The sequence below is a fragment of the Pelobates fuscus genome, chromosome 13, assembly GCF_036172605.1.
Source record: "Pelobates fuscus isolate aPelFus1 chromosome 13, aPelFus1.pri, whole genome shotgun sequence".
Lineage (NCBI taxonomy): Eukaryota > Metazoa > Chordata > Amphibia > Anura > Pelobatidae > Pelobates > Pelobates fuscus.
In genome coordinates, this window is record NC_086329.1 from 5,608,085 (window position 1) to 5,629,251 (window position 21,167).

Genomic DNA, 21,167 nt, shown 5'->3' on the forward strand with positions numbered 1-21,167 from the left:
AACATACAGTTATAAAAAATTAGCAGGTGTAAAAGGCTTTGTCTATGACATCACTTGCTGCTGCAGCCTGGCACAGGTCAGAGTATTTGGGCGGTTGCCATCTTCAAACGGTCGTATTTTAAAAACTATAAATCCTACAGTGAAGAGCTTTATATTGTGAGAATCACAAGACCCAGACCTACATTTTGATGCATAGTATGTATCTGAGATATTAACAATGAAGGCACAGTCGCAGTTTAGAAATTGCCCTTCAAATGTGAGCTTTGCAGAGTGGAGTTTCAATGAATGTCAATGGAAGGCGTGAGTTGCAAACAAATGGTCATATTGTGAAAACTATCAGGACTATGGCTTAGCCGTGGACATTTCTAGTGGCAGCAGGGATAGCTGAACGTTTTGATATAAGATTTGTGTAGGTGGGCCTGAAAATGAGGGAGTGGTGGCAGTTTAGAAATCATGTCCTGATTTTTCAGCTTTTGCCAGCTCCCACTCTAGCTTTGCCATTCATTCCTATGGGACAAATTTTGCCACAAGAACGACGATATTCCGTGAACCATTCGGCGAAATGTTCTACAAAGTAATAGCAATCCGATCGGGAACAATCTGCACGTTTTGGTAAATTTTCGGCTATGTAGTGTAAAAACTGTGGGAGGAGTTAGGGTGGCAAATTTGGCTATAATAAGAATAATAATAATAACTAGAAAAGCTACAATTTCTGGGGAAATTGTGTGAAGTGTTCTTGCCTCCATCAGTAGTCTACAACTAGAGTGGGCGGAGTAACTGTTAGTATTTATTTATATAGCACATTTAATTGCAATGTTGTTGCCCAAAGTGCTTCACAGTTACATTAAAACATACAGTTATAAAAAATTAGCAGGTGTAAAAGGCTTTGTCTATGACATCACTTGCTGATGCAGCCTTGCACAGGTCAGAGTATTTTGGCGGTTGCCATCTTCAAACGGTCGTATTTTAAAAACTATAAATCCTACAGTGAAGAGCTTTATATTGTGAGAATCACAAGACCCAGACCTACATTTTGATGCATAGTATGTCTCTGAGATATTAACAATGAAGGCACAGTCGCAGTTTAGAAATTGCCCTTCAAATGTGAGCTTTGCAGAGTGGAGTTTCAATGAATGTCAATGGAAGGCGTGAGTTGCAAACAAATGGTCATATTGTGAAAACTATCAGGACTATGGCTTAGCCGTGGACATTTCTAGTGGCAGCAGGGATAGCTGAACGTTTTGATATAAGATTTGTGTAGGTGGGCCTGAAAATGAGGGAGTGGTGGCAGTTTAGAAATCATGTCCTGATTTTTCAGCTTTTGCCAGCTCCCACTCTAGCTTTGCCATTCATTCCTATGGGACAAATTTAGCCACAAGAACGACGATATTCCGTGAACCATTCGGCGAAACGTTCCGCAAAGTAATAGCAATCCGATCGGGAACAATCTGCACGTTTTGGTATATTTTTGTCTATGTAGTGTAAAAACTGTGGGAGGAGTTAGGGTGGCAAATTTGGCTATAATAAGAATAATAAGAATAATAATAATAATATATATGTGAGATAACATTAAGTGGTCTTGCTATGCAAGAACACTTAATAACTAGAAAAGCTACAATTTCTGGGGAAATTGTGAAGTGTTCTTGCCTCCACCAGAAGTATACAACTGGAGTGGGCGGAGTAACTGTTATTATTTATTTATATAGCACATTTAATTGCAATGTTCTTGCACAGTTACATTAAAACATACAGTTATAAAAACATTAGCAGGTGCAAATGGCCCTGTCTATGACATCACTTGCTGCTGCAGCCTTGCACAGGTCAGAGTATTTTGGCGGTTGCCATCTTCAAACGGTCGTATTTTTAAAACTATAAATCCTACAGTGAAGAGCTTTATATTGTGAGAATCACAAGACCCAGACCTACATTTTGATGTATAGTATGTCTCTGAGATATTAACAATGAAGGCACAGTCGCAGTTTAGAAATTGCCCTTCAAATGTGAGCTTTGCAGAGTGGAGTTTCAATGAATGTCAATGGAAGGCGTGAGTTGCAAACAAATGGTCATATTGTGAAAACTATCAGGACTATGGCTTAGCCGTGGACATTTCTAGTGGCAGCAGGGATAGCTGAACGTTTTGATATAAGATTTGTGTAGGTGGGCCTGAAAATGAGGGAGTGGTGGCAGTTTAGAAATCATGTCCTGATTTTTCAGCTTTTGCCAGCTCCCACTCTAGCTTTGCCATTCATTCCTATGGGACAAATTTCGCCACAAGAACGACGATATTCCGTGAACCATTCGGCGAAACGTTCCACAAAGTAATAGCAATCCGATCGGGAACAATCTGCACGTTTTGGTATATTTTTGTCTATTTAGTGTAAAAACTGTGGGAGGAGTTAGGGTGGCAAATTTGGCTATAATAAGAATAATAAGAATAACTAGAAAAGCTACAATTTCTGGGGAAATTGTGAAGTGTTCTTGCCTCCACCAGTAGTATACAACTGGAGTGGGCGGAGTAACTGTTATTATTTATTTATATAGCACGTTTAATTGCAACGTTGTTGCAGTTACATTAAAACATACAGTTATAAAAACATTAGCAGGTGCAAATGGCCCTGTCTATGACATCACTTGCTGCTGCAGCCTTGCACAGGTCAGAGTATTTTTGCGGTTGCCATCTTCAAACGGTCGTATTTTAAAAACTATAAATCCTACAGTGAAGAGCTTTATATTGTGAGAATCACAAGACCCAGACCTACATTTTGATGTATAGTATGTCTCTGAGATATTAACAATGAAGGCACAGTCGCAGTTTAGAAATTGCCCTTCAAATGTGAGCTTTGCAGAGTGGAGTTTCAATGAATGTCAATGGACTGCGTGAGTTGCAAACAAATGGTCATATTGTGAAAACTATCAGGACTATGGCTTAGCCGTGGACATTTCTAGTGGCAGCAGGGATAGCTGAACGTTTTGATATAAGATTTGTGTAGGTGGGCCTGAAAATGAGGGAGTGGTGGCAGTTTAGAAATCATGTCCTGATTTTTCAGCTTTTGCCAGCTCCCACTCTAGCTTTGCCATTCATTCCTATGGGACAAATTTCGCCACAAGAACGACGATATTCCGTGAACCATTCGGCGAAACGTTCCGCAAAGTAATAGCAATCCGATCGGGAACAATCTGCACGTTTTGGTATATTTTTGTCTATGTAGTGTAAAAACTGTGGGAGGAGTTAGGGTGGCAAATTTGGCTATAATAAGAATAATAAGAATAATAATAATAATATATATGTGAGATAACATTAAGTGGTCTTGCTATGCAAGAACACTTAATAATAATAATATATATGTGAGATAACATTAAGTGGTCTTGCTATGCAAGAACACTTAATAATAATAATATATATGTGAGATAACATTAAGTGGTCTTGCTATGCAAGAACACTTAATAATAATAATATATATGTGAGATAACATTAAGTGGTCTTGCTATGCAAGAACACTTAAATATGGGGCAGGGCTGTGTGCCAGTATAATATAATAATATGGGGCAGGGGCTGTGTCAATAATAATAAAATAATAATATAATATGGGGCAGGGGCTGTGTGTTAATAATAATAATAATAATAATAATAATATGAATAATATAATATGGGACAGGGGCTGTGTGTCAGTAATAATAATAATATTAATATAATGATAATAATAATAATATGGGGCAGGGGCTGAGTGTCAGTAATAATAATAATAATATTATAATAAAATAATAATAATATAATATGGGCCTGGGGCTGTGTGTCAGTAATAATAATAAAATAATAATAATAATAATAATAATAAAATAATATGGGGCAGGGGCTGTGTGTCAGTAATAATAATATTATAATAATAATAATAATAATAATAATAATAAAATAATAATATTAATATAATAATAATACTATTATATGGGCCATGGGCTGTGTGTCAGTAATAATAATATGGGGCAGGGGATGTGTGTCAGTAATAATAATATAATAATATGGGGTACGGGCTGTGTGTCAGTAATAATATAATATGGGGCATGGGCTGTGTGTCAGTAATATAATATTAATATGGGGCAGGGGCTGTGTGTCAGTAATAATATAATAATAATATAATATGGGGCAGGGGCTGTGTGTCAGTGATAATAATAATATTATATGGGCCTGGGGCTGTGTGTCAGTAATAATAATAATATAATATAATATAATATAGGGAAGGGGCTGTGTGTCAATAATAATAATATAATATAATATGGGGCAGGGGCTGTGTATCAGTAATAATAATATAATATAATATAATATGGGGCATGGGCTGTGTGTGTCAGTAATAATAATAATATAATAATATGAGACAGGGGCTGTGTGTCAACAGCAATAATAATAATACAAAATATAATATAACAATAATAATATGGGACAGGGGCTGTGTGCCAACAGCAATAATAATAATACTAACAATAATAATATAATTGTTACGTACGCCTTGTATTTTGTATACTCTGTTCGTTAGTATACTCCCGAAATGCTAGGGACTTAGTGATTATAGCCCATTCGCATAGTACATTGATTCGTAGTTTTCTGAAATCCAAGTTAGTCGTGAGAATAAATCCAGCGGTTCGTCGTTTGCATAACTAAACATCAGTCTAGATTTGATGAAGGGTACAACAGGAAAGTTTTATTATGGCCAGATGTCCCACTTTTATACACAGAACTCCCAGCAGGGTGGTTCAAGCAAGGACATAGCAATCCCAGGGATCCTTGGTGCGGTCTCAGTTTCCCAGGGATCCCTGGTGCGATCTCCATTTCCCAGGGATCCTTGGTGCGGCCTCCGTTTCCCAAGGATCCCTGGTGCGGCCTCCGTTTCCCTAGGATCCCTGGTACGGTCTCCGTTTCCCAGGGATCCCTGGTACGGTCTCCGTTTCCCAGGGATCCCTGGTGCGATCTCCGTTTCCCAGGGATCCTTGGTGCGGCCTCCGTTTCCCTATGATCACTGGTGCAGCCTCCGTTTCCCAGGGATCCTTGGTGCGGTCTCAGTTTCCCAGGGATCCCTGGTGCGGCCTCCGTTTCCCAGGGATCCCTGGTGCGGCCTCCGTTTCCCAGGGATCCTTGGCTGCAGTCTCCGTTTCCCAGGGATCCTTGGTGCGGTCTCCGTTTTCCAGGGATCCTTGGTGCGGTCTCCTTTTCCCTGGGATCCTTGGTGCGATCTCCGTTTCCCAGGGATCCTTGGTGCGATCTCCGTTTCCCAGGGATCCTTGGTGCAGTCTCCGTTTCCCAGGGATCCTTGGTGCGAGCTCCGTTTCCAAGGGATCCTTGGTGCAGTCTCCGTTTCCCAGGGATCCTTGGTGCGATCTCCGTTTCCAAGGGATCCTTGGTGCGATCTCCGTTTCCCAGGGATCCTTGGTGCGATCTCCGTTTCCCAGGGATCCTTGGTGCGGTCTCCGTTTCCCAGGGATCCTTGGTGCGGTCTCCGTTTCCCAGGGATCCTTGGTGCGGTCTCCGTTTCCCAGGGATCCTTGGTGCGATCTCCGTTTCCCAGGGATCCTTGGTGCGATCTCCGTTTCCCAGGGATCCTTGGTGCGATCTCCGTTTCCCAGGGATCCTTGGTGCGATCTCCGTTTCCCAGGGATCCTTGGTGCGATCTCCGTTTCCCAGGGATCCTTGGTGCGATCTCCGTTTCCCAGGGATTCTTGGTGCGATCTCAGTTTCCCAGGGATCCTTGGTGCGATCTCAGTTTCCCAGGGATCCTTGGTGCGATCTCCGTTTCCCAGGGATCCTTGGTGCGATCTCCGTTTCCCAGGGATCCTTGGTGCGATCTCCGTTTCCCAGGGATCCTTGGCTGCGGTCTCCGTTTCCCAGGGATCCTTGGTGCGATCTCCGTTTCCCAGGGATCCTTGGTGCGATCTCCGTTTCCCAGGGATCCTTGGTGCGATCTCCGTTTCCCAGGGATCCTTGGTGCGATCTCTGTTTCTCAGGGTTCATTGGTGCGCGGTCTCTGTTTCCCAGGGTGCGATCTCCGTTTCCCAGGGATCCTTGGTGCGATCTCCGTTTCCCAGGGATCCTTGGTGCGATCTCCGTTTCCCAGGGATCCTTGGTGCGATCTCCGTTTCCCAGGGATCCTTGGTGCGATCTCCGTTTCCCAGGGATCCTTGGTGCGATCTCCGTTTCCCAGGGATCCTTGGTGCGGTCTCCGTTTCCCATGGATCCTTGGTGCGGTCTCCGTTTCCCAGGGACCCTTGGTGCGATCTCCGTTTCCCAGGGATCCTTGGTGCGATCTCCGTTTCCCAGGGATCCTTGGTGCGATCTCCGTTTCCCAGGGATCCTTGGTGCGATCTCCGTTTCCCAGGGATCCTTGGTGCGATCTCCGTTTCCCAGGGATCCTTGGTGCGATCTCCGTTTCCCAGGGATCCTTGGTGCGATCTCCGTTTCCCAGGGATCCTTGGTGCGATCTCCGTTTCCCAGGGATCCTTGGTGCGATCTCCGTTTCCCAGGGATCCTTGGTGCGATCTCCGTTTCCCAGGGATCCTTGGTGCGATCTCCGTTTCCCAGGGATCCTTGGTGCGGTCTCCGTTTCCCATGGATCCTTGGTGCGGTCTCCGTTTCCCAGGGACCCTTGGTGCGATCTCCGTTTCCCAGGGATCCTTGGTGCGATCTCCGTTTCCCAGAGATCCTTGGTGCGATCTCCGTTTCCCAGGGATCCTTGGTGCGATCTCCGTTTCCCAGGGATCCTTGGTGCGATCTCCGTTTCCCAGGGTTCATTGGTGCGTGGTCTCTGTTTCTCTGTTTCCCAGAGATCCTTGGTGCGATCTCCGTTTCCCAGGGATCCTTGGTGTGGTCTCCGTTTCTCAGGGTTCATTGGTGCGCGGTCTCTGTTTCCCAGGGATCCTTGGTGTGGTCTCCGTTTCTCAGGGTTCATTGGTGCGCGGTCTCTGTTTCCCAGGGATCCTTGATGCGCGATTATCTTAACAGCTTGAAAAATCAAACAAACTAACAAAGAGGATGGTGCCAGAAAACCATAATTATGAGCTGTATAGAAAATACATTGTTCATAAAACACATATTGGTATATTTAGCTGTAGAAATGCTGCGAAACGTCCCTCTGAAGACAAAAAGACACATTGATTTTCAATCTATTTTACAATATTTCAAGTTGTGTTTAAATGTGTAATGCTATATTCACTGAACATTGAATTCCAAACGCCAGGCGTAAATAACTGATTTGGAAAAAATTCTCCAACCATGATCTAGTACCGATTGGCTATTTTAGATTGAATTGAGCTTTTTCTGTGTTTAGTGAATAAATCCCATCCTGTTCTTTTAAATACAGCAACATAATAACATGATTTTATTCCAAAGGGAAAGAGATCAGCCATCACATTTATAGCATTATAAAAGTCTGCATTTAATTGACTTTGACTAAATAGCAGCACATTGCTCAAGAACAATACTCTAAATCACAGGAAATATAAATTAGAAAATAATGACATTAATAGCTTAGCTACGCAGGCATAAATACAATTAAGGGCTCTTGGCAACAATAGCTTGTTCAATTTCCATTCTAAGCATTCAATTTAAAAAGGATGAAAAAAGATAAAAATAAAATAAAAAAAAACGAAGCAAAAAAAACAGTGAGAGTGCTGGTGTGGAAAACAAACAATAAAAAATGATCTCCACGTAATAAGTACCATGTAAATATGCCCCCAGAAAAAATAGGAGGGGCTATAAATGATTCGACTTCAAATCTACATATCGTCCATCACCGGCAGGTGTAAAATCGGGATGGAGTCTGCGTCACTAGCACCGACAAAGGGCAGGCACATTTGGAGAGGGGACAGGTTTGCCTGGCTCCATGCTAGGCTCACTGCGAATCACACTAGCTGCCCCCTCAAGGGTTGCGCAGGCGTAGAGCGATGTTATAGTGCTAAGCACGAGCGTGTCAAATGATACACCAAGGGCTGGTGCAAGATTGTTTTGTGCCCTACAAGCTACTTGCCCCCCGCTGCCCAAAAACAAAAATTGCCAACCAACTCAGTGTGTCTCTTTCTCACCCAACTCCTTTGGATGTCTCTTCCCCCCCAGTACCTTTGTGGATTTCATCCCCCTCAAACTCACTGTGTGTCTCTTCCCCCCAGGCCCTCCCTTTGTTTCTTTCACCCTAAGCCCCTTTTTGTGTCTCTCTTCTACCCCAGCCCCTCTGTCTGTCTCTTTATCCCTCTGTGTGACTCTTTGCCCCCACAATTCCCTGTGTGACTTTTTCCCCCAAATCCCCTGTGTTTCTCTTTGTCCCCCCAAGCCCTATATTTGTCTTTTTGTCCCGCTGAGTATTTTGTGTCTCTCTTCTCCCCCCATTCCTCTGTGTCTCTTTTTGCCCCACACAAGCCCATTGTGTGTCTCTGTCCCTCCAAGCCCTCTGTGTATCTTTTTGTCCTCTAAAGCCCTTGGTCCCCCCAAGTATTTTGTGTGTCTCTCTTCTCCCCCATTCCTCTGTGTGTCTCTTTGCCCCCCACAAGCCCATTGTGTGTCTCTTTGTCCCTCCAAGCCCCCTGTGTATCTTTTTGTCCCCCAAAGTATTTTGTGTGTCTATTTTGTCCCCGCAGCTTCTCTGTCCCCTGTTCTTTGTGTGTCTCTTTTGTCTCCTACAACCTCTCTCTCTGTGTCTCTTTGTTCCCCAACCGTTTTGTGTGTCTTTTTTCCCCCTTCTCCAGCCCCTCTGTGTGGCTCCCCCCCCAGCACCTTTGTGGGTCTATTTCTTCCCCCAGCTGCTCTGTGTGTCTCTCCCCCCAGCCCCTTTGTGTATCTTTCTCCCCCTAGCCTCTTTGTGTGTCTTGTTGTCCTCCCCAGCACTTCTGTGTGCCTCTTTGTCTCACCCTCTATGTGCCCCTCTTCCCCATCCAGCCATCTGTGTGCCTCTATTCCCCCCTCCGCCATCTGTGTGCCTCTATTCCCCCCTCCGCCACCTGTGTGCCTCTATTCCCCCCTCAGCCTTTTGTGTGCCTCTCCCCACAGTAGCCATCTGTGTGCCTCTATTCTCCCCCAGCCCTCTGTGTGCTTTCCCCCATTAGCCCTCTGTGTGCCATCTCCCAGTAGCCCTCTGTGTGCCTTTCCCCAGTAGCCCTCTGTGTGCCTTTCCCCAGTAGCCCTCTGTGTGCCTTTCCCCAGTAGCCCTCTGTGTGCCTTCCCCCAGTAGCCCTCTGTATGCCTCCACAGTAGCCCTTTGTGTGCCATCTCCCAGTTGCCCTCTGTGTGCCTTCCCCCATTAGCCCTCTGTGTGCCATCTCTTAGTATCCCTCTGTGTGCCTTTCCCCAGTAGCCCTCTGTGTGCCTTTCCCCAGTAGCCCTCTGTGTGCCTTTCCCCAGTAGCCCTCTGTGTGCCTTCCCCCAGTAGCCCTCTGTATGCCTCCACAGTAGCCCTTTGTGTGCCTTCCCCCAGTAGCCCTTTGTGTGCCATCTCCCAGTAGCCCTCTGTGTGCCATCTCCCAGTAGCCCTCTGTGTGCCTCTATTCTCCCAGTAGCCCTCTGTGTGCCTTCCCCCAGTAGCCCTCTGTATGCCTCCACAGTAGCCCTCTGGTTACCATCTCCCAGTAGCCCTTTGTGTGCCTTCCCCCAGTAGCCCTTTGTGTGCCATCTCCCAGTAGCCCTCTGTGTGCCTCTTTCCCCATAGCCATTTACATAATTTGCCCTCCCTATTAATTTAGTACACTGATTTGAGGGACATTACTATGTCCTGCCATCTTCAGAATGAGGATACAGCAGGTTTGTGTGGGGGAGGTTTGACCTCAAGCATCTCAGTGGTCATTGGACTATATCTCCCAAAATGTCTATTTTTTTTCTTTTTTGCTGTTGGTGATCAATGCATTATACTTATCGTAGTAGACGGGGTAGAGCTTGTCCACTCCAGTGGTTTGTCAGTGACAGAGTTTATTTAAAGTACCCCTCCATAGATATAAAGCTGTCCAGCTAACTGAATTGATTTAAATCTATCGAGTATCTCTTTTTAATGGCAGGTTATAAAAATGCCAATAGCTTCGAGAAAACTGTATTTTTATAAAACATTTAATAAAACACCCCTGTTACAGTCAGCTAAAGGAAGTGTCAGGTGTGCTCTCCTACAGGTGCCAGTGCGCATGTCCATAGGGCTCCATCTTACCTGTTCTCCGTGGCTCCTGTTACAGCTTACTCCCTCTGCCCCCCTCGCCTGGGGCGCACACGCTCTTGTGAGAAGCATCTGATTGGCCATTTCTCTGGCGCAGACAGAAATTACCAGGAAGTCAAAGCAAATTTTAGTTCAAAATAGTTGGACTAATTGTACAAATCAGCTATGTCTTCATAACTTTTATTTAAAATGTTATATTCACAGTGATTTCCCAGCATCTCACACCTTAGTGAATAAACCTTTCCAACTCTCTGCTTAGTCAATACGCCCTCATTCAAAGTTTAGAAAAGAATGAAAACCTAGACTATAGGAATCGTTTACGGACCGGGAAGTCTTTGAAATCCAGTTCACGTAAGGCTCGGAATCCAAGGACACCAGGTGTTACGGGGGCCTCATTAATAAAACATACCGCATCTCAACGCTATGCTCTGATCAAAAAGTCGCACATTCGATTCAAGTCAGAAACAAACAGAACACGGGCACGTAAAGGTCAGGTGTCACCCTAAGATGTGTCACATATGTCTGATGTAAAGGAGAAGAAAATTGGCAATAAGTGGACCACAGTCTGTGTACGTGTATTCGTGTTTAATTTATCACAATGAAGTAAAAAAAAAAAGCCCATTACAAACTGTTTTATGTTGCAGTCTGTAATTATTTGGACAGTGACATATTTTTCGTTTGGTTCGTTTTTTTCCAGGTATTTATTGTTTTTATAAATACACGTCACTTCTGCATAGTGTCCAGGAAATGTATGAACAGTGTTAAAGCTCTGTGTGACGGTGGTTATCTCAGACTGAGCTTCTGATTGACTGCTGAGGATCCATCACGTTCTGAGTAGACACAGTGTATTAACGGATGTGCTGGATAAACAATGTTTCTGACCAAAGATGACATGAAATGGCCTCACTCACTGAGGGAAAGTGACAAACTCACCACTACACAGTATGTGAGGTAGAGGAACACTAACAATAGGAATACCGACCTATAGTGACCTATTGCCCAGTTAGTTTTAGGTGCCCATTTGCTGTAAAAACCTAGAAAAAAGGGTTTTACTTACTTGATCTCCAGTGATGCCCACACCTTCATCCATGATGTCATCCGATTATCTGATTCTCCTGGTAGAGAAGCAAGGGAGACTGATGGGCATGTCTAGCAAAATCCAGGTATCTACTACCCTTTCTATATCACTGTTACTGCTCCCACTGGAAGGCTATTCCAGGTATCTACTACCCTTTCTATATCACTGTTACTGCTCCCACTGGAAGGCTATTCCAGGTATCTACTACCCTTTCTCTATCACTGTTACTGCTTCCACTGGAAGGCTATTCCAGGTATCTACTACCCTTTCTCTATCACTGTTACTGCTTCCACTGGAAGGCTATTCCAGGTATCTACTACCCTTTCTATATCACTGTTACTGCTCCCACTGGAAGGCTATCCAGGTATCTACTACCCTTTCTATATCACTGTTACTGCTCCCACTGGAAGGCTATTCCAGGTATCTACTACCCTTTCTCTATCACTGTTACTGCTTCCACTGGAAGGCTATTCCAGGTATCTACTACCCTTTCTATATCACTGTTACTGCTCCCACTGGAAGGCTATTCCAGGTATCTACTACCCTTTCTCTATCACTGTTACTGCTTCCACTGGAAGGCTATTCCAGGTATCTACTACCCTTTCTATATCACTGTTACTGCTCCCACTGGAAGGCTATTCCAGGTATCTACTACCCTTTCTCTATCACTGTTACTGCTTCCACTGGAAGGCTATTCCAGGTATCTACTACCCTTTCTCTATCACTGTTACTGCTTCCACTGGAAGGCTATTCCAGGTATCTACTACCCTTTCTATATCACTGTTACTGCTCCCACTGGAAGGCTATCCAGGTATCTACTACCCTTTCTATATCACTGTTACTGCTCCCACTGGAAGGCAATTCCAGGTATCTACTACCCTTTCTCTATCACTGTTACTGCTTCCACTGGAAGGCTATTCCAGGTATCTACTACCCTTTCTATATCACTGTTACTGCTCCCACTGGAAGGCTATTCCAGGTATCTACTAACCTTTCTATATCACTGTTACTGCTCCCACTGGAAGGCTATTCCAGGTATCTACTACCCTTTCTCTATCACTGTTACTGCTCCCACTGGAAGGCTATTCCAGGTATCTACTACCCTTTCTCTATCACTGTTACTGCTTCCACTGGAAGGCTATTCCAGGTATCTACTACCCTTTCTATATCACTGTTACTGCTCCCACTGGAAGGCTATTCCAGGTATCTACTACCCTTTCTATATCACTGTTACTGCTCCCACTGGAAGGCTATTCCAGGTATCTACTACCCACTCTTACTGCTCACACTGGGAGGCTTTTCCAGGTATCTACTACCCACTCTTACTGCTCACACTGGGAGGCTTTTCCAGGTATCTCCTACCCTTTCTACACCCTGTTCCAAATTATTACCCAAACTATATTTTTCTCATTTACCTAAATAATTGATGTAAATAACAGTCAGCATAATTCTCATGTTATCAACTATAAAGAGTACAATTCAAATTTTATTGAACAAACCTCCTAATGATAACAGTATTTTTTTTTACACATAAAAAACTTACAATGCACTGTTCCAAATTATTACGCACAGTAAGTTTCAAAACACTTTATAGGTTGTAAAGAACTGAAAATTGTCATTTGTCGTGTTTGCAGCATATTTACTGAAATCAAAAGCTATTTCAATCAAACTTATAAAAACATTTTAACTTTTGAAACATTTTAACAGGTCACGTTACATTTTAACATAGGACCCCTTATTTGATAGCAGCTTCACAAGTCTTGCATCCATTGAACTTGTGAGTTTTTGGACAGTTTCTGCTTGAATTTGTTTGCAAGATGTCAGAATAGCCTCCCAGAGCTGCTGTTTGGATGTAAACTGCCTCCCACCCTCATAGATCTTTTGCTTGAGGATGCTCCAAAGGTTCTCAATAGGATTGAGGTCAGGGGAGGATGGAGGCCACACCATGACTTTCTCTACTTTTATCCCCATAGCAGCCATTGATGCAGAGGTATTCTTTGCAGCATGAGATGGTGCATTGTCATGCATGAAGATGATTTTATTACGGAAAGCGTAGTTCTTCCTTCTGTACCAGGGAAGAAAGTGGTCAGGCAGAAACTCCACATACTTTGCAGAGGTCATCTTTACACCTTCGGGGACCCTAAAGGGGCCACCCAGCTCTCTTCCCATGATTCTGGCCCAAAACATGACTCCACCACCGCCTTTCTGACGTCGCAGCCTTGTTGGAACAGGGTGGCCGTCCACCAACCATCCATTACTCCATCCATCTGGACCATCCAGGGTTGCATGGCACTCATCGATGAACAGGACTGTTTGAAAATTAGTCTTCATGTATTTATCTGCCCAATGCAGCCGTTTCTGCTTGTGAGCATTGGTTAGTGGTGGCTGAATAGAAGGTTTATGCACAGTTGCAAGACTGGAGGACTCTACAACTTGATGTCCGTGGGACTCCAGAGGCACCAGCCGCTTCAAATATCTGTTTGCTGCTATGTAATGGTATTTTAGCAGCTGCTCTCTTGATCCGATGCATGGATCTGGCAGAAATCTTCCTCAATGTGCCTTTATCTGCATGAACCTGTCTGTGCTCTGAATCAGCCACAAATCTCTTAATAGTGCGATGATCACGCTTAAGTTTTAGTGAAATATCTAATGTTTTCATACCTCGTCCAAGGCATTAAACTATTTCACTCTTTACAGCAGCAGAGAGATCCTTTTTCTTCCCCATATTGCATGGAAATGGTGCTCTGCTTAATAATGTGGAACACCCTCCTTTAGTAGTTTTTCCTTAAATTGGGCTCACCTGGCAATCTAATTATCACAGGTGTCCAAGATTGTTTTCAGTGATCAAAAGAGCCCTGAGATACAATGCCATCCATGGGTTAAACTGAAAAACAAAATATTTAATCTTTGTGACACTTAAATAGAATTTGCATAATAATTTGGAACAGGGTGTATATCACTGTTACTGTTCTCACTGGAAGGATATTACAGGTATCTACTACTCTTTCTATATCACTGTTACTGCTCCCACTGGAAGGCTATTCCAGGTATCTACTACCCTTTCTCTATCACTGTTACTGCTTCCACTGGAAGGCTATTCCAGGTATCTACTACCCTTTCTATATCACTGTTACTGTTCTCACTGGAAGGATATTACAGGTATCTACTACTCTTTCTATATCACTGTTACTGCTCCCACTGGAAGGCTATTCCAGGTATCTACTACCCTTTCTATATCACTGTTACTGCTTCCACTGGAAGGCTATTCCAGGTATCTACTACCCTTTCTATATCACTGTTACTGTTCTCACTGGAAGGATATTACAGGTATCTACTACTCTTTCTATATCACTGTTACTGCTCCCACTGGAAGGCTATTCCAGGTATCTACTACTCTTTCTATATCACTGTTACTGCTCCTTCTTGAAGGCTATTCCACGTATATACTACCCTTTCTCTATCACTGTTACTGCTTCCACTGGAAGGCTATTCCAGGTATCTACTACCCTTTCTATATCACTGTTACTGCTCCCACTGGGAGGCTATTCCAGGTATCTACTACCCTTTCTATATCACTGTTACTGCTCCCACTGGGAGGCTATTCCAGGTATCTACTACCCTTTCTATATCACTGTTACTGCTCCCACTGGGAGGCTATTCCAGGTATCTACTACCCTATCTATATCACTGTTACTGCTCCCACTGGAAGGCTATCCCAGGTATCTACTACCCTTTCTATATCACTGTTACTGCTCCCACTGGAAGGCTATTCCAGGTATCTACTACCCTTTCTATATCACTGTTACAGCTCCCACTGGAAGGCTATTCCAGGTATCTACTACCCTTTCTATATTACTGTTACTGCTCCCACTGGAAGGCTATTCCAGGTATCTACTACCCTTTCTATATCACTGTTACTGCTCCCACTGGAAGGCTATTCCAGGTATCTACTACCCTTTCTATATCACTGTTACTGCTCCCACTGGAAGGCTATTCCCGGTATCTACTACCCTTTCTATATCACTGTTACTGCTCCCACAGGAAGGCTATTCCAGGTATCTACTACCCTTTCTATATCACTGTTACTGCTCCCTCTGGAAGGCTATTCCAGGTATCTACTACCCTTTCTATATCACTGTTACTGCTCCCACTGGAAGGCTATTCCTGGTATCTACTACCCTTTCTATATCACTGTTACTGCTCCCACTGGAAGGCTATTCCAGGTATCTACTACCCTTTCTATATCACTGTTACTGCTCCCACTGGAAGGCTATTCCAGGTATCTACTACCCTTTCTATATCACTGTTACTGCTTCCACTGGAAGGCTATTCCAGGTATCTACTACCCTTTCTATATCACTGTTACTGCTCCCACTGGAAGGCTATTCCAGGTATCTACTACCCTTTCTATATCACTGTTACTGCTCCCACTGGAAGGCTATTCCAGGTATCTACTACCCTTTCTATATCACTGTTACTGCTCCCACTGGGAGGCTATTCCAGGTATCTACTACCCTTTCTATATCACTGTTACTGCTCCCACTGGGAGGCTATTCCAGGTATCTACTACCCTATCTATATCACTGTTACTGCTCCCACTGGAAGGCTATCCCAGGTATCTACTACCCTTTCTATATCACTGTTACTGCTCCCACTGGAAGGCTATTCCAGGTATCTACTACCCTTTCTATATCACTGTTACAGCTCCCACTGGAAGGCTATTCCAGGTATCTACTACCCTTTCTATATTACTGTTACTGCTCCCACTGGAAGGCTATTCCAGGTATCTACTACCCTTTCTATATCACTGTTACTGCTCCCACTGGAAGGCTATTCCAGGTATCTACTACCCTTTCTATATCACTGTTACTGCTCCCACTGGAAGGCTATTCCCGGTATCTACTACCCTTTCTATATCACTGTTACTGCTCCCACAGGAAGGCTATTCCAGGTATCTACTACCCTTTCTATATCACTGTTACTGCTCCCTCTGGAAGGCTATTCCAGGTATCTACTACCCTTTCTATATCACTGTTACTGCTCCCACTGGAAGGCTATTCCTGGTATCTACTACCCTTTCTATATCACTGTTACTGCTCCCACTGGAAGGCTATTCCAGGTATCTACTACCCTTTCTATATCACTGTTACTGCTCCCACAGGAAGGCCATTCCAGGTATCTACTACCCTTTCTATATCACTGTTACTGCTCCCACTGGAAGGCTATTCCAGGTATCTACTACCCTTTCTATATCACTGTTACTGCTCCCACTGGAAGGCTATTCCAGGTATCTACTACCCTTTCTATATCACTGTTACTGCTCCCACTGGAAGGCTATTCCAGGTATCTACTACCCTTTATATATCACTGTTACTGCTCCCACTGGAAGGCTATTCCAGGTATCTACTACCCTTTCTATATCACTGTTACTGCTCCCACTGGAAGGCTATTCCAGGTATCTACTACCCTTTCTATATCACTGTTACTGCTCCCACTGGAAGGCTATTCCAGGTATCTACTACCCTTTATATATCACTGTTACTGCTCCCACTGGAAGGCTATTCCAGGTATCTACTACCCTTTCTATATCACTGTTACTGCTCCCACTGGAAGGCTATTCCAGGTATCTACTACCCTTTCTATATCACTGTTACTGCTCCCACTGGAAGGCTATTCCAGGTATCTACTACCCTTTCTATATCACTGTTACTGCTCCCACTGGAAGGCTATTCCAGGTATCTACTACCCTTTCTATATCACTGTTACTGCTCCCACTGGAAGGCTATTCCAGGTATCTACTACCCTTTCTATATCACTGTTACTGCTCCCACTGGAAGGCTATTCCAGGTATCTACTACCCTTTCTATGTCACTGTTACTGCTCCCACTGGAAGGCTATTCCAGGTATCTACTACCCTTTCTATATCACTGTTACTGCTCCCACTGGAAGGCTATTCCAGGTATCTACTACCCTTTCTATATTGCTGTTAGCAGATATGATGGGGTTCAATATTGTTATTTTATTTTATATTGCTTGTATGCTCAGACCCAAGGGATTTCAGGGATACCATAAACCCTGCTATCTCTACAAAATATGAATACATTTTAGTAAATACCTGTGTGAGTATCACTGAATACGTATTTATACATTAAATGAATATAGTTATGTACTGCTGTTATTACTATGTTTTAAATAAGTAAGCTTGATCAGTGCATTACACTGCATTATCCAGCAGGTGGCAGCATTGTATTGGTTTTCGCTAGAAAGTGACATTTCCATGCCGTTCTGTTCATTGCTTGATAGCCATTAAACGTGTACTCTTTGCCTTCTACTTCAACTTCAAGCTTTTCTCGGTCTGCTTTACTGCATCTGACAAAAAATTTACAGTGTCATTGATTTGGATGTCCATAAACCAGCGAAAAACCAAAAACCAGCTGAGGGCATTTTAGGGCATGAAAAGACTGAATGCATAATGTCCGTAGCTACAAAGAGTGGCTTGCCGTGATATGTCTCAGCGTTTAAAGTATCTATACGGTTATTTTGTGCACGGGACTGGCCCTGCGTTAACTGGCGAAAACACGATCGATTAACATTTCACACAATTCTACAGGAAATCTCAGTATTATGGTTATCGGAGATACATTGTAACAATAAATTATTTCTAGGCATACACATACATAGTGTTGGCAGCCGGGCTGATCCTGGGTGGGTCCAGGGAGGCGAGGCAGAAAGGGGGCACCAGGGGCGTCTATGGGAGGGCTGACACAGGCTACAGCCCTGAGTGGAACCCCAAAAAACCCTGGTTCTAAGGTGTGAATAATGAACCCAACATGCGGCTGTCTGTGCTCTTATCACTCCACCTTATTCTTATCACTCCACCTTATTCTTATCACTCCACCTTATTCTTATCACTCCACCTTATTCTTATCTCTCCACCTTATTCTAGCATGGCCCGGCAGTAGCGCCTTCCCTTAGCTCAGGCTCCGTGGTCATGCGCAGGCAGTGTGGCGCTAGTGGGACATAACACACGTCTGCGTGACGCACAGCGTGGCTTTGAACAGTGTTGAGGCTGGGCTGAGCCTCTGCCAGCCAAGCTCCAGTCATTGAGAGCGCTCTGACAAGCTGTATCTCCCACCGGACCACCAGGGATCAGGAATCCCCCCTCCCTGGCCAAAGGTAAGCCTCACTGCATTTTTTTAAAATTATTTTATTAAAAACCCTTATCTACCCTACTAGACCAACTACAACCTCTAACGCTCCACTACTGCCCCTAACCCCACACTACTACTACCCCCACCTTCCACTTCTGCCCCTAACCCCCCATTACACTCCCTAAGTCCCCACTACAGCCTCTAACCCATTATACTGCTCTTATACCCCACTACAGCCCCTATTTCCCATTGCAGTCCAGTCCCCCACTAAAGCCTCTAATGAAGAGGTGGGGAAAGACGAGACAGGGGGGATATGATAGAAACATTTAAATACATAAAGGGAATCAACACAGTAAAGGAGGAGACTATATTTAAAAGAAGAAAAACTACCACAACAAGAGGACATAGTCTAAAATTAGAAGGACAAAGGTTTAAAAATAATATCAGGAAGTATTACTTTACTGAGAGGGTAGTGGATGCATGGAATAGCCTTCCAGCTGAAGTGGTAGAGGTTAACACAGTAAAGGAGTTTAAGCATGTGTGGGATAGGCATAAGGCTATCCTAACTATAAGATAAGCCCAGGGACTAATGAAAGTATTTAGAAAACTGGGCAGACTAGATGGGCCGAATGGTTCTTATCTGCCGTCACATTCTATGTTTCTATGTTGCCATAGAAACATGCATGTCTGGCCTGAACATTTGTAAAGGGGAGGGGTTACTAAGATGACCACACCCACCTTGGGCACCAAATTTAAATTCCAGGTGTCTGTGATTCTAGAATCCCTGTGACAGGCAGACAGAACCCCTAAATATGATGCCATGTGCTGCACAGGTCAAATGCCAAGACCCACTTTAGTTACACTGCGCGAGGGACTAACCGCAACAAGCATTGATTTTACCGTATTTCCAATCTGACTCCTGTAAGTGAAATGCACAACAGCCATCCATTGTGAGAGCGAAGCAACGACATCCACCAACTACCATATCCTCAGAAACAGGTCACTTGCCGCCATGTGACAGCGACGGCGACATTCACTAACTGCCATATTCCTAGCGGCGGGTCACTTACCGTCATGTGACAGCGACGGCGACATTCACCAACTGCCCTATCCTCAGAAACAGGTCACTTGCCGCCATGTGACGGCGACATTCACTAACTGCCATATCCCTAGCGGCAGGTCACTTACCGTCATATGACAGCGACATTCACCAACTGCCATATCCCTAGCGGCAGGTTACTTACCGCCATGTGACAGCGACATTCACCAACTGCCCTATCCTCAGAAACAGGTCACTTGCCGCCATGTGACAGCGACGGCGACATTCACCAACTGCCATATCCCTAGCGGCAGGTCACTTACCGCCATGTGACAGCGACATTCACCAACTGCCATATCCCTAGCGGCAGGTCACTTACCGTCATATGACAGCGACATTCACCAACTGCCATATCCCTAGCGGCAGGTTACTTACCGCCATGTGACAGCGACATTCACCAACTGCCCTATCCTCAGAAACAGGTCACTTGCCGCCATGTGACGGCGACATTCACTAACTGCCATATCCCTAGCGGCAGGTCACTTACCGTCATATGACAGCGACATTCACCAACTGCCATATCCCTAGCGGCAGGTTACTTACCGCCATGTGACAGCGACATTCACCAACTGCCCTATCCTCAGAAACAGGTTACTTGCCGCCATGTGACAGCGACGGCGACATTCACCAACTGCCATATCCCTAGCGGCAGGTCACTTACCGCCATGTGACAGCGACATTCACCAACTGCCATATCCCTAGCGGCAGGTCACTTACCGTCATATGACAGCGACATTCACCAACTGCCATATCCCTAGCGGCAGGTTACTTACCGCCATGTGACAGCGACATTCACCAACTGCCCTATCCTCAGAAACAGGTCACTTGCCGCCATGTGACAGCGACGGCGACATTCACCAACTGCCATATCCCTAGCGGCAGGTCACTTACCGCCATGTGACAGCGACATTCACCAACTGCCATATCCCTAGCGGCAGGTTACTTACCGCCATGTGACAGCGACATTCACCAACTGCCATATCCCTAGCGGCAGGTCACTTACCGTCATATGACTGGGACATTCACCAACTGCCATATCCCTAGTGGCAGGACACTTACCGTCATATGACAGCGACATTCACCAACTGCCATATCCCTAGTGGCAGGTCACTTACCGTCATATGACTGGGACATTCACCAACTGCCATATCCCTAGCGGCAGGTCACTTACCGCCATGTGACAGCGACATTCACCAACTGCCATATCCCTAGCGGCAGGTCACTTACCGCCATGTGACAGCGACATTCACCAACTGCCATATCCCTAGCGGCGGGTCACTTACCGTCATGTGACAGCGACATTCACCAACTGCCATATCCCTAGCGGCAGGTCACTTACCGCCATGTGACAGCGACATTCACCAACTGCCATATCCCAGGCGGCAGGTCACTTACCGTCATATGACAGCGACATTCACCAACTGCCATATCCCTAGCGGCAGGTCACTTACCGCCATGTGACAGCGACATTCACCAACTGCCATATCCCTAGCGGCAGGTCACTTACCGCCATGTGACAGCGACATTCACCAACTGCCATATCCCTAGCGGCAGGTCACTTACCGTCATATGACAGCGACATTCACCAACTGCCATATCCCTAGCGGCGGGTCACTTACCGCCATGTGACAGCGACATTCACCAACTGCCATATCCCTAGCGGCAGGTCA